Source organism: Solanum verrucosum, unplaced genomic scaffold (assembly GCF_900185275.1).
Source record: "Solanum verrucosum unplaced genomic scaffold, falcon-dt-bn FXZP01000068.1, whole genome shotgun sequence".
NCBI classification, from domain to species: domain Eukaryota; kingdom Viridiplantae; phylum Streptophyta; class Magnoliopsida; order Solanales; family Solanaceae; genus Solanum; species Solanum verrucosum.
Genome location: NW_026020085.1, coordinates 817,862 through 832,097, shown reverse-complemented (window position 1 = coordinate 832,097; position 14,236 = coordinate 817,862).

Sequence of the window (14,236 nt, the reverse complement as noted above, 5' to 3'; positions counted from 1 at the left end):
TTGATTGCATCACCAAGAAAAATAGGGCGTGGCACACTAGTGAAGATCAAGTGTCTTCTCTCATGTTTAGAATGACAAAAGAGCAGATCGAAAAACGCCAAGATAGAGACCAAAAATATGGCAAAAATGATGACCCAGCTGGATATCTTGGCCAAAAATGTCATGGGAAGTAGTGCAAAGAGTGTTAATGTTGTGGTTGTCGGGGAAGTAAGCCACGATGAAGCATATTTTGAAGCACTATACAATGAGGAGGTGAACTTCCTTGCTAATCAAGGAGGAGGTTATCGTGAATACTATCCAAGATCGGGTGGAGATAAAGGTTGGAACAGAGATGAGGGTTTGAGAGACCATGACATATATTAGCGTGATCATAACGCCACCTGGAAGGAGACAATGAGGGACAAGAACATGTATGTCCCTCCCCATAAGCGTCAAAAGCCCAAGGAATCTGAAGGCGGCCATACAAAAGATATACTCTCACATATTTTTAACAAAGTTGAAGGGTCAGACAAGGTGTTAAAAGAGATGAAAGAGGATGTCTCAACTCTCAATCAGATGGTGACATCTCACTCAGTCTCTATTATGAAGCTGGAGACACAAATAAGTCAACTTTCTTCTCATTTGAATCCAAGAAAACGAGGGGGGTGGCCTAGAGAAACAATGGCAAACACCAAAATTAAAGCTTTATTTGGTATCCTCGTCGTGCCACGACGTTAACTAAGGCGCTTCTTTTGAGGTAACCCAAGTATTTGATGTTTTTAAAGTTTGCTTGTGAATAACAAGTGTTGATTGTGCAGCTTAAAAATTGTAAAGTGTGGTAAAGTGAGTAATTGGGAGAGCCAAAGTCCAGTCAGCGCCACGCCAAACAGGTCGGCGAGCCCTGACTTGGACCGCCGTTGGAACTATACAATTTTCTGGGAGCCCTATAAAACTCGATGAGGAAAATACAACTCAGCGTATCTCTGAGTGGTTCGGCGAGGGCGACTTACTCCGCTGAAGGTGTTGCGAACTGGAAGGTTTTAAAGGCAAAACAGTTTAAATTTTTTTTAAATACTTCATCTTCTCCAAGTTTTAATTCCCATACCGTCTCACCCAATGTTAGATCTTTCATATTTTTTTTGTTTTACCTACTCTTTGTGTGAAATCATTGATCATAATTGTAGAACTTTGCTGCATTCCTTGACAAATCAAAATTTCAGCATAAAGGTTGGTTTTTCGCATCCCATTTTTTAATTTTATGGTTGAAATCAAATGCAATAGGTAAATTTGTTGTTGTTTTGTATTGGGTAATTGTTATAATCTTGTTTGAGTGTTGAATTGCCTATAATGAATTGAATTGTGTGCTTAATTGCCTTAAATTGATTGATTTCCGTTTTCTTGCTTGTAAAATCGAGTTTAAATTATTGGGTGACGGCGTAAATGTGTTGGGTCTAGTGGGGTGAAGTCCAAGTAACCCAAAATTGTGCTAAATGGCATAATTTTTCCACTTATGGAGCGTTTGACGTCATTTATAAGGGTAAAAGTTATCAAATGACCAATTTTGAATAAATCGGGGGAAGTATGAGTACCCCGAGGGCATGGATAGTATGTGTCTACTATTATTGAATGGTGTATTTGTTTAATTTTGAATTCGGAGGAACTGGGCTTGATTTTGAAGTTTTAGGTTGAAAACTAGCACGTTGGGCCGTTTGGCGAGCTCGCCGAGTGGTTCGGCGGTTCACAAAAGTTCCCCTCAGATCGCACTAAATTTCCATAATTTTTTGAGTTTATTCTATAACTTTCGGCGATAAGCCTGAGCACACCGAGTTCACTCGGCAACTCGCCGAAAGGCCTTCTTGATTGCCCTGTCTGCGCCCCAAACCCTTAAAATGCATTGTAATTTTCGGCGAGCTACTTCTAGCTCACCGATTGGTATCACCGATTCACTGAATGGCCCTAAACAATACCGAATTGTCTTGATTATTGTAAAGTTTTGCACTGGAACTTTCGGCGAGCCCGATCTGACTCGCCGATTAGTTCGATGAGTATTTCTGCAACTAAATTTCTGCATTTTTCTAAGAAAATTTCTAACATTTTTCTATGTGTTTTGCAGGAATGGCTAGACCCAAAGTGTTAGGAAGAGACACGTCACCGCACAAGCGGGAATGAGGAGTAGTTATAAATGAGGACGCAGTTGCATCCAGGGAAAAGGCATCCAAACTCCATACAAAGGGAGGAAAAGGCAAGGCGCCCATTATGGAGTCACTGGAGGCCACCTCCGACAGTGAGAGAGTCTACGAGACTCACCTCACTTCATCAAACAATGAGGGAGAGTCCCAGGATTCTCAGGCTTTCATATCTGAGCATGAGGATGACCAACTTCTACATGCCCGGAGAGCAGAACTTCACTCCAAGGGGATGCATGATCTATCAAGGATCCCAACGCTTTAGACTCCTCCAGCTCCAGTTCAGACTGTGGTCCCACTGCCACCTGTACAGTGTCCCCCACTCCGATCTCTCAACAGACTAAAGGCCCAGGGACTGAAGACTATTATTGAGCAGAAGAGACTGTCCATACATGGTGTGGTGGACACGTATCTTGAGACATGGCGCACCCTCAAATCCTGCAAATTCAAAATTTTCACTAAACCCCGAGGCCCCTTCATTCGTAATTGGGTCAGGGAGTTCTACTCGCCCTACGGAGAACTGGTTCCACAAGGGAAGAGGAAGGACAATGCGTTCAAACTAGTTGATTATGTGATTATCCGGGGCAAGAAGGTGAAATGTGACAGTGAGGACATAAATATTGTTTCGTGGTGTACATATAATTTCACGGATGAGGGACAAGTAGCGCCAAAAATCTCTTCCCTTTCCGGTGTTGATCACTAAGTTGTGTAGACAGACCCATGTTTCTTGTGATAAGATGACAGTTATGGAGGTGACGCCTACCTTCTCAAATGACATCTCGTGTATTGAAGCCGAGTAATAGAAGGAAAAAGCTGAAAGGAGGAGAGCAACTTCGGTAGACACTACCTCGGAGGTTGATGTTGCTACACTACATATATAGGCAATCATGACTAGTCAGGCTAGTGGGCCCTTAGGTACATCTGTACCTCCTCCTTCTAAGACCTCAGACACTTCTACTGTTTGCTATTTCCCTAGATTTGCTGCTGGTACTTTTGTTTCCAGGCCTTCGATCACCCATGCCATGCTTTGCAAGATGGGACACTTAGCCCAGATTGTTGATGTGCGTGCCTCCCCTCTAGAGTCCACTGTTACCGGGATCTTTAAGAGAGCTCTCGTTGCTGCATTGACACCTCTCAGGGCTTCTATTGATGCCCTCACATTGAGGATAAAGGTGTGTGAGAGAGGTCAGGGATCCACTCATAAAGTGACGGCCTTAAAGGTCGCAATTGTTGAGTTGTGGAAATATGTAGATTAGCTGAAGTCCACTGATATTTCTCTGAATTTTGGGATGGTAGAGATCCCCGATGATCAAAGTACAGATATTCCAGCTTGTCATGAGGTGCCTCCGGTTACTACTGTAGATGAGTATTGGACTGATGTTGTTGTTGATGATTCCAAGGGTGAGACTGATGAAGAGCAACTTGGTGGGCGTGATGAGGCTGTCTTTGAGGGCCTGACTGATTTAGATGAGGCCATGGTAGATTCAGATGTGCAGACCTTTCTAAGAGATGCTCCCATGATAGGATCCAGTGGAGCCAAGATTGCTGAGACCTCGGCCAATGATGCCCTGACAGACGGAGTGACTGAGATGCAGACTTCACTAGGCTTAGCTTGGTAGGATGACTTTTTACATCCCTCTCTATTGTTTTATTGACTATTTTGTTGTTTTAGTTGCAATTGCGGACAACTGCTTATTTTATTGGGTGGGGTGAGGTATTTCCATACCTACCTCTTGCCTTGTGGTTGGTTTTGTGTTGATGTTATTTTTGTGTATATTGGGCTTTGATATATACATCTTGATTGTTGAATTTTGTTGTGGATATTTTTAGCTTATGGCCCATTGCTTTGATTAAAAATGGTGAAAATGGTTTTGAACCTAATTTAAAACCACTTTTTTTTTTGTGTGATTGTGGTTGTTCTTGTGCAAATTTGAGTGTCGGTTTTGGTCAATACCGATGACTTGAATAGTTCTCCTAATTGAACAAAATAAATGTGCGGCTACACTGAGGCTAACAAAGTTACGTAAACAATATGTGAACTTTTAGCATCTCGTTGTGACAAGCCGGTTGTCGAATGAGTCTCTTGTGATGAGCATTTGAAGCGGGCTAGAAAGTGTGGAGTCTTGTTTTATATTGGCACCAATGTCTTGTGTGATGAGATTACTTTGAACATTGTGTGTGGTGACACATAGAATTTTCCATGTTGGTCTGGTTTATTGAGTTATGCAAGCACTTGATATTATCTTAGGCAAGAATTTTGAAGAGTGAACCAACTTGACAATATACCTCTTTTGTGGCCAACCATGGGAGATGTGTGAACCTTGCTTGGCACCTTTTGAGCCTTACCCTTTTTCTTGAAACAAACTTACGAAATTATGACCTCTTTTTAGCCCTTCACCCATAATTTTCATGAAGTATGATTTGTTTGAATAGTTAACTTAGGAGAAAAGCCTAAGTCGGGGGTGTGGTAAAAAGAGAAGGAAAGTCAAGAAGTGTGAGAAATCCCCCCTTGTGTGATTGATTTGAAAAAGATGGAGCCCCTCCATAAAAAAAAAGGTGATGAAAAGAAAAAAGGAATGAAAAAGATTGAACTTGCTTTAGAAGCAAGCATTGTGAACTTGAGCATCATTGATAATGGTGATTCACAATTTGAATTTTTGAGTGCACAGTTGATCATTGTATGAGAAATTGAACCTTGTTGTGTGCATTTATGTTGAGTCTTATGAAGCAATATTTGTGGACAACCTTATTGAACTGCTGATCTTGAGTTTTACTTGAGGACAATCAAAAGTTTAGGTTGGGCATGTTAATGAGTCCGAGATTTGGAATCATTTAGGGTTTTGTTTTGATAGTTTTAGTGTCCTGAAATGCCTTATCTAAGCTATAAACTGATGTTAAAGCCTTGATTTTCAGGTATATGTACTAAATAGCAAAGCAAGCATACTAATAGACAAAAAGGAACTAAACAATTAGATGAAGAAGTGGAGAAGATCAATCTTGCTGATCGCCAAGACCACTCGGTGAACCGCCGAGTGGCTCGCTAAACCGCCTAAAGTTCCAATGTGACAACCTTGAGGGAAGAAACGAAGTCGGCGATAGAAATGGGCAATCGGCAAATCACCGATCGATTCCACGATGATGAAATGGATCACCCAAAGTTACAGGACTTGAGGATTTTGAGAACCAATGCAAAATGGCGATGGAATAGAGCAACGGGTAGATTACCGAACCACTCAGCGAACCCGACTTACCTCACCTATTGGCTTTTAAAGTAAAAATTTGGGCAACTATAAATTGGATTTTAAATGTAATTCTGAGGAGTTCTCTCCTTGATATTACAATTCCCATTCTAGACTTAGAGTTTTCCCTAGATTTTTGAGTTGGAATTGTATAATTTTGGAGGATTTCGAAAATGGGTCTTTGAATTTCATTCTTAGAAATCATTGTAAAGACTTGGAGACTCTTCATTTGGTAATCGTTTCTGTGTTTTTATGATATGTAGCTAAAACCCCAATTCTTGGGGTGTGATCATGTCTTTATTTGTCTAATTATCATATGAGTATTGTTTTTTGATGATGAAATATTTATTTTAATGTGGGTTTAATCATTAGATGAGTTATAATTTATGAATTGTAGATGCAAATGAAATTCTAGTTTTGAGTTCTTAGCTTGCGTGAGAAAGAGGTTTTAGGACCAAAGCTTTTGATTAATGATTTGTGGGTATTGGGTTAATATGGGTTCAACTCGAGGGAGTGAATCTTAAATCCAATCCTACCCATCTATCTTGAGAGAGTGGATGTATTAAGGTTGTGGGTTGGTTATCTGTTAAACTTGTTGATGTTTGAAACAAATCACTTGAGCTGTAATAGTTGTTCGAGAGAAAACTATTGCACTTAAAGTCCAGCCTACTCACAGTTTTTCAATAAATTATCATTAGATTTCAATTACCGATATAGCATAATTAGCCTATTATCAATCACATCCCAATAACCCCTCTCAATATTGTTATTTTCCCTTGTTTTCATTGTTGTTTCAGTTGTTCATTGCAAAACCAAATACCCCATCTGACATTAGTTGTCACCCTTTTAGATTTAATTCTATGTTTTCAATAACTTTTATTCCTATAACCATTTAGAACACGTTTATACTTCTTAGTTGAATTTTATACATGTACCACTCACTTTGGGTTTGACCCAAACTCTTCATTGGGTTTTATTTTGATTAACGATCGTTTACACCTAGAATTGGATGAGGTGTGCTTGAAGCGTCTAATCAAAATGGTGCCACTTCCGGGGAGTGTTGTTGCTTAAAATTCTATTATTGAGTTTAAATTGTGTTCTTTTCGTGTTATAGTTGAACCGACTTAATTTGTTTTATGTTTTTTTTTGTTTTTGCTGAACATCGGAAGAGATGAGTTTAAACGGAAGCAATGGTAGCCAAGTGGGGCACCAAGACGACATTGGAAATCTAAACGATGTAAATGACCCAAATCAATTGGGTGGTGTAAACACAATTAATTTTTTGATAATATGAATTCATGAACTTACATTTAGAGTAGAAGAAACCCGATATCTCGAACTGAATTTCAAAGCAAAAATCTTATAAACCGAAATCTAGAAATCAAATTGCCAATGTTTGCAAGTTAATTCCCAAGAAAAATATCAAGAACTAAAAGTAAACAATAATGTCTAACCACCAAAAATGAGGTTTACATACTCTATTTATAGAAAAACATGTCCTAAACAAAAAGGAAATTAAAACAAGGAAATAAACTTCTGCGACGCGGCTTTTATCGACCACTCGACCTACGGACCATGGGTCAATCTACGGTCTATAGGTCCCCTCCGTTGGTCAACACTTAGAACTTTTCAGCCGAGGCTGGAACTTTCAACTCCCAGTTTATCATATACAAACGTGCATGACAGACCGCAAGTTGATCTACGATCCGTGGGTCCTCTTTCGTGGCTCCACACTTAGGATTTTCATCAGGTACAGGAACTTCTACTCGTAGTTCACATGCGACAGATATGCAGGACGGCCCGTTGGTCGACTTACGGTCCGTGGATCACTTCGTAGTTCCACACTTGGTCAGAATTCCTTGATTCTCCTATCTACGCCTACCCATCGACGGACCGTCACAGGACCTATGGACTGTCACAAGACCTATGGTTCGTAGGTCGCTCCGTGGGTGGTCACTTCTGTAGAATTTCAGTTGTCATCTCACAGAATTGTATCAAAGCCTATTTGCTGCAAACATAGCACATAAAACATTATTTCCAATACAAAATGGCCCTAGACATACAAAACTCTTAAGTGAAATGTATCGAAAATACTATAAACTCATGGTATATCAACACCCTCAAATTTAAACATGTTGTTTGTCCTCAAGCAACACACTAACACTTTAAATGACAGTTATGTAGAAGCAGGCAGACAAATTCCAGCAATCACATGACCATTTCAATCCATTCCATTTTCTCAGTGTGAACTTTTCTTTTAGACTCACCAAGACAACTCATACGGGTCAAAAAATGACATAGATCGACCAACAGACCCCACAACATAAACCATTCACAATCACCAAGGTATCAATTTTCCAACAATGTACCTAGTGCCCTCACTTAAAAAAAATCCTTTTTCACACACAATAGATATGAATTTTAAGTTTTAGGATTCATTCAACACTCACGCTCATAAGTGACTTCAAGTACAGCTAGTGCTCAAAAAAATAGGCTTGATCTTATTTTCACTTCATAGATTCTCAAAACTAGTCACTAGGACCACTATAGGAGTTTCTTGGCTTGTAACGTAGGCTCAGGGTCAGGTGTGGTACATTTGGGTACTTTTTAGTGACTTTCTGCCCTCCTTGACATTACATTCACTATTTACCTCTTTTCTCAACCTATTCTTGATATCCTTTTATTTTACTTTCTTTCCCTTGACTCTTTTCAACTCTGATGTGACTTTTGACTTTGTGGCTCATATTTTTCAGTGTCTTCTTTTTCTTTCAGCACTTTTGTATATCATCTTTTTCTTTTTTGCACAAAGTCATATCTTTTCTTTTCTATTTCCCTCTTCAACACAAAAATCTTTTCATACCCTTTTTCTTACGATTTCCTTTTTTTCATAGCCACCCTCAACTTATGTATTTTGCATGAGTTGAGGTACACAATATTTGATGTAAGCCCAGGGCCAAGATTAGCCGTCCTCAACTTAGGCTTTTGGCCTAATTCAAGGTGCACATGTCCAAGGAGGGACCGGGGCCAAAACAATTATTTTAGGGAAGCTGAGTTAGGTGAATTGAAAGAAGTTGTCTATTTTAGGATCAAATATTTGGATCAAAGGGAACATTGATTTCATTTGGTTAGATCATTTAAGGCTTGCGTGAACTTAATTTTAACAAGGGCCTATGATCACTTCCCAACTTCTAGCCTAGATTATCTTAGCAAGACCAACAGGGCAACTTCTAGATTTGCGCATATTGTCTGAACATTCAAATTTTCTCACACACTTTTGGCACATTATTTCATTATCAGATTATTAGATTGCCTTGTTCAAGTTTTAGCTTAAGTCATGAGGTCAAATCGGTTCTTTATCATGCCACATTGAGATCCAGCACATTCAACTCTTCAAGACTATAGATCTAGCACATTTCATCATTTTTGGACAGGGATCATTTTTCTCATGCATTTTATGCCATCATGCTTTCATTTTTCTACTTACTCCTACACATACAGTCCTAAACATGCCGGTTCAAAAGAAATTAAAACAGTCTCTTGGGTGAGAAGAACGTAGGCAAAAAAACCCCAAGAGAGGATTATTAGTTGGGTTAATAAGACTTCACCCTATTAGTCACAATCAATTTAACCCACTCCGAACAAAATAAAGTGCAATTGTCCCCAATGCATAAAAAAATAAAAAGTAAAGGATCGGGTGAAGAAAACCTATGGCGCTTATGCGCCGAAGACCACTCATGAAGCGGGTGGGTCCGGTTTTGCTGAATCTCGCTTTATCAACACTCTGAATGCCATGAGTAGCGCTCCCATCTACTATCCCAGCACTCTCAGTAGTGCTCATATCAACCTACACAACACCCTCAGTAGTGCTCACATCAACTCTCAGAGAACCCTTAGTAGTGCTCACACCGCTAGATGGGCCTACATTTCACTCTTGGTCCCGCTGCTGTCTAACCCTCTCATCAACTACGGATTCCCTACGAGCCACCACAGTCTGTTGTCGTTCCCTCTCCCTCGATTTCTGAGCCTCTACATCATTAGAAGTACAGCCAGAGGAGGGGGAGCTTCCCTGCAGCATGGGAAGAATCAGGTGCTGGTACAGCATCGCCGAAGATGACTGCCAACACCCCATCATCCTCAATGGCTATAGGGGTGGACTGCCAACTATTACTGGAAGGTGATCACATCAACGGTTGGGGCCGGTCCCTCCAGGACTCGCAACTCAAAGGCATCAAGGCGCTTATGAACGGCCTGGACCTTCTACTCCATGATCTGCTCAACCCTCACCTTAGACTCTGTTATTAAACGCTACATTAAAGGCTTCACATGTTGAAGCAACATAGCCATTTGTGCCTCCATCTTCTGAAATTGGGCTAGAGGGACGGTGGTGGACCCTGAAGAAGGCATGGCTCAGGATGAGCTAGGGGCCTGACTGGCGACAGGTGATGGAGGAGACTGAGTATCCACCGTAGGGGCTGCAGGGTTAGTATCATCAACTTGCATCTGCTCCATATCCGCAACAAGTTCATCTCCCAATAGTGGTACCTCGACCTGTGGCTCCCTTTGAGGTGTGGCTAAATTGGCATCATTTCTAATCAGCCTGATATACAGAGTCTTGGTTGCTTGAAAAAACCTGTCACAGTGCCAAACTGGTACACCGGAGTCCCTACAAAGCTGGAAGATAAGGCCGGGGAAAGGCAAAGTGGTGGTGGCCTTAAAGGCCCTCTCATGGATCTCCGTTTTTAGTATGCGGAAAAAATCTACCTCAAGTACCGCCACCATAGCTGCAACTATCACCGCACAGTCCCATGTTACCACGTTGTCCACCTGAGTGGGGAACAATCTGCTCTGCATCAGCAGCCAGAAAAATTTTGCAGCAAAATTCAGTTTAGCATTCCCAATGCCCAAGCTCAATGTACTGACCCAATCTGCACTCTCCCCATCCATGGCAAGATGTCGTGCTAACCACCTAATAAGTGACTCCCACTATTCATCATTCCTCTAAAATTCCCCACTCTGGATGATGCCCATGCGATAGTCTAACTCTACTGTATTGATGGGTAGAGTCTGGTCCGGGCCATAGACAAACCGGAGAAGAGTGGTCTCAGAGATGTCCACAGAAAAAGCCCGGACTAGTGTAGCCTCAAGTGGAGGCTGAGTTACGGGCTTGGTCCGCTTGGAGATGGACACACTAACGGTGGTTGTATATGAAGCATACAACTCCTTGACTATCGCCTCACTATACGTGCCTAGGGCCATGCCATCCAATCACACCTGTGTCAACGGAAGAGCCCTTCAATGACCGAAGCGGTGTGGAGGCTACCTGTGAGAACCCGACGCTCCTCTGTGATCAATCTGGCCATCTTATCATTTTTGTTCAGCATACGAGCAGCCTTGTAGATATGGTATTGGCCATCCTTACACCACCTATTAGGATCTATAGCATCGGTTGGAGGCTCAGAATGTGAGGGGGGGCACTATGGTATCATCTGTACTATCAGACTCGTACGAAGAGGTGGTGGTGCATTTGGGGCTAAAGCTGGAGCAGGAGCCGGATGGGGAATTTGAGCCAGCCAATGAAATCATTGGTGTATCCCCCTCCTTGGACTGGGGGGCAGTGACCATGTCGGAAATCACTAATTGGGCTCGGTTCCTCATAGTGTGAAAGGAGGTCCTAATGTTGGGATGAATGTACGGAGTGTCCTCCTCAATGATCATACGTCGTGAATGAGCGATGAATTAGGATTTTCCCTTCGCAGCATAGGTCAGAGCTTGCTTGGGTGCGATGGTACCTTTGGAAGCTTAGTTAGTACCAAAACAAGCAAATAAAACACATGAAATAATTTTAGAACAAGAAATGAACCGAATCAAAATATTTAAAAAAATGGACGGTGGCGTAACTGTCCACATACGTTCCGTTGATGGACCTAGGGTCCATAGGTCCTCTCCATAGGTAAAAGTCCCCATAGGTTGGGTCTCTGATGTGAATCACAGATGTGTAGAACAGTTCGTCGATGGAACGACGGACCGTAGTCCACCTCCGTGGTTCGACACTTATCGACTACTTGATGTGCAACTAACCCATGGCCCCATACCTACGGTCAGTGGACGGGGTCTCGTGAGTTAGCTCTGTGCCAGGTATCAGACATGACTCACACTTTACACATTATTTCTACAAATCAATCATTCAACCTAGGTCTAATCATGCATTTCAACAAAATAGATGGTAGTTCTTCATCCTTAGGGTTCCGATTACACACAATTTGACCTTTTAACATACCGAAACTAGGAACCCTAAGTCAAAACTGCCATTTAGACCTTTTACTCCGATTTAGTTGGTTGTATTAAACTACACACTCACATTCTATCGTCCCAAGGGTGTTTTTAACTAATTTCTGTTTTTTTAATTGTAGTTTACTTACCTAATCTTTAGTTTTGTTTTGTTTGTTGTGTGAATATTTCAGAATGCATGAGTGTTAATGGTAGCGACGGTATCTAAGTAGGCCACCAAGACGACATCGAAAATCTCAACGATGTCCAAGATCCTAACATCAATGGCCCCCATCTCATGGGAGGTGTTGGAGCCATCTGTTTACCCCAGCCGAGGGAAATGCGGTGTTTCACATAACAAGCACCATGTTGCAACTTTTGAAACTAAAGGGATTTTTCAGTGGGCTGGCTCATGAGGACCCTCATGAGCATCTTCAAAACTTTTTAGATATGTGTGGACCATTCTCGTTCAAAAGCATCTCTCAGGAGCCGGTCTGGTTAAGGCTATTCCCTTTCTCGTTCATGTGAGAAGCATGTAAGTGGCTAGCCGAGCTACCACGTGAATCCATTACTTCTTTGGGGGAGTTGGTAACCGCATTTCAAGTGCGATTTTTCCTTCCATTGAAGATGATGTCACTGAGGGATCACATCTAGAGCTTTAAACATCTAGAAGGAGAGCCTCTGCACAAAACTTGGCTGCCATTTAAAAATTTGGTGCTACAATGCCCGACTCATGGTCTGCCTGATAATGTCTTTCTAAAGTACTTTTACCGAAGCCTGGATTCGGTGAGTAAAGGTGTCCCTGTTAAACTTTCACCTAGAGGCATGATGCAGCAATCATATACAGTGGTAGCCTAGCTTTTAGATGGCATGACTACCATCAATAGGGAATGGTACACCCGTGGAGACCAAATCTCCCCTCTCACATTCAAACTATCCAAGGAGCAGATGGACAAAGATAATGAGAGAAACCAAAACATGGACAAGATCATGACAAAAGTTGATATTTTATCCAAAAATGTCATGGAGGCTAGTGCTCGTGGTGCCAATGTTGTGTGGGTCAGGTGCTCAAATCCTGAGGAGGCAAATTTTGAAGCTTTATATAATGAGGAGGTGAAGTTCCTAGCCAACCAAGGTGGTGGTTATCGTTCAAACTATCCAAGGCAGGGTGGTAACCAAGGTTGGATGCGGAGGATAGATATGTGCCTCCCCCACGAGCGCCAAAAGCCAAAGGATTTGGAGGGTGGTAGGTTTGAGGATAAGCTTTCGCGTATTCTTAGCAAAGTTGAAGGGTCAGACAAAATGTTGAAAGGCATGAAACAAGATGTTTCTACCCTTAGCTAGACCGTCACCACCCATTCTGTTTCAATGAAGCAGTTCGAGACCCAAATGGATTATATATCGTCGCACCTCAATCCGAGACAACAAGGGAGTTTACCTAGTGATACTATGGCTAACACCAAGAGTGAGGTTTGAAGGTGGACTTACATCGTGCCACGACATTAACTATGGTACTGTTTGGGAGGCAACCCAAAACCCCTTCAATGGCTTTCTTATTTCTCTGTAAAATAATGGTGTGTTGATTATGCAGATGGAAGTGTGGAGAGTGAACGAAAATTGCAAATTGGTGAGCAACAGGTCCAATTAGTGAATCGCTAAACGGTTCTGTGACTCAAAACTACACCGCCGTTAGACTCAACACCATCTTGCATTGGAGTATGTAAAACTCGACGATCACAGAAAAATAATTGGCAAACAAATCGACCCCCTATAAACCAGAGGTCTTGTAAATTTTGATAAAGAAGCTAAACAGTTGGCGTTCTGACAAGTGAGTAAGCGAGATGGACTTATGTCACTGAGTGGGCGAGAACTGGACAGTTTTTGCAAGACAAAGGTTTAAAAGTTTCAGCTTCATTCACTTACCCTCACTTTTTTTATCTGCCCAAACTCACACCTGTACTCTATTTTCAATATCCCTACACTTTTAGAGTATTTTAGTTGTTGATTTGTGTTCGAGACTTGGATTACATTGATGCCTAGGGAATCAATTCCATTTTAGTCAGCACGAAAGGTTGGTTCCGAAACTCTGAGTTCATTCTATCGATTTTGGACTAAATGCAATGAAATTACCTTTTTGATTTGTGCTGGGTTTCTCTGGTAGGATTGGAATATTTGTCTGCCTGTTAGATTTGCAAATTTTACATGTACTAAGTTAAATAGTTAATTCGTGAAGGTTGCATTTTTAAACTGACTTAAAAATTCATGGATTGAGCATGAATGTCATTGGGTCTAGGCCTAATTTGAGTTGTGCATGCGTTAATTGTGTTTTTGGGGGTCGCAGGGTTCAATTCGGGAAAGTGGGTAGAGAGCAGGCACATTGAGTCATTTGGTGAACAGGGTCAAGCTCGCTGAACCACTCGGCAGTTTGCCTACAATCCCCATCTCGCCTTTAATGAAATGCTAATTGTGATGTTGAATTATGTAATTTTCGGCGAGACGCATGACGTAACTGAAAGAATTCGGTGTTTCGCCGAAAAACTTCTAGTTCGCCTTTTGTCTGCACCC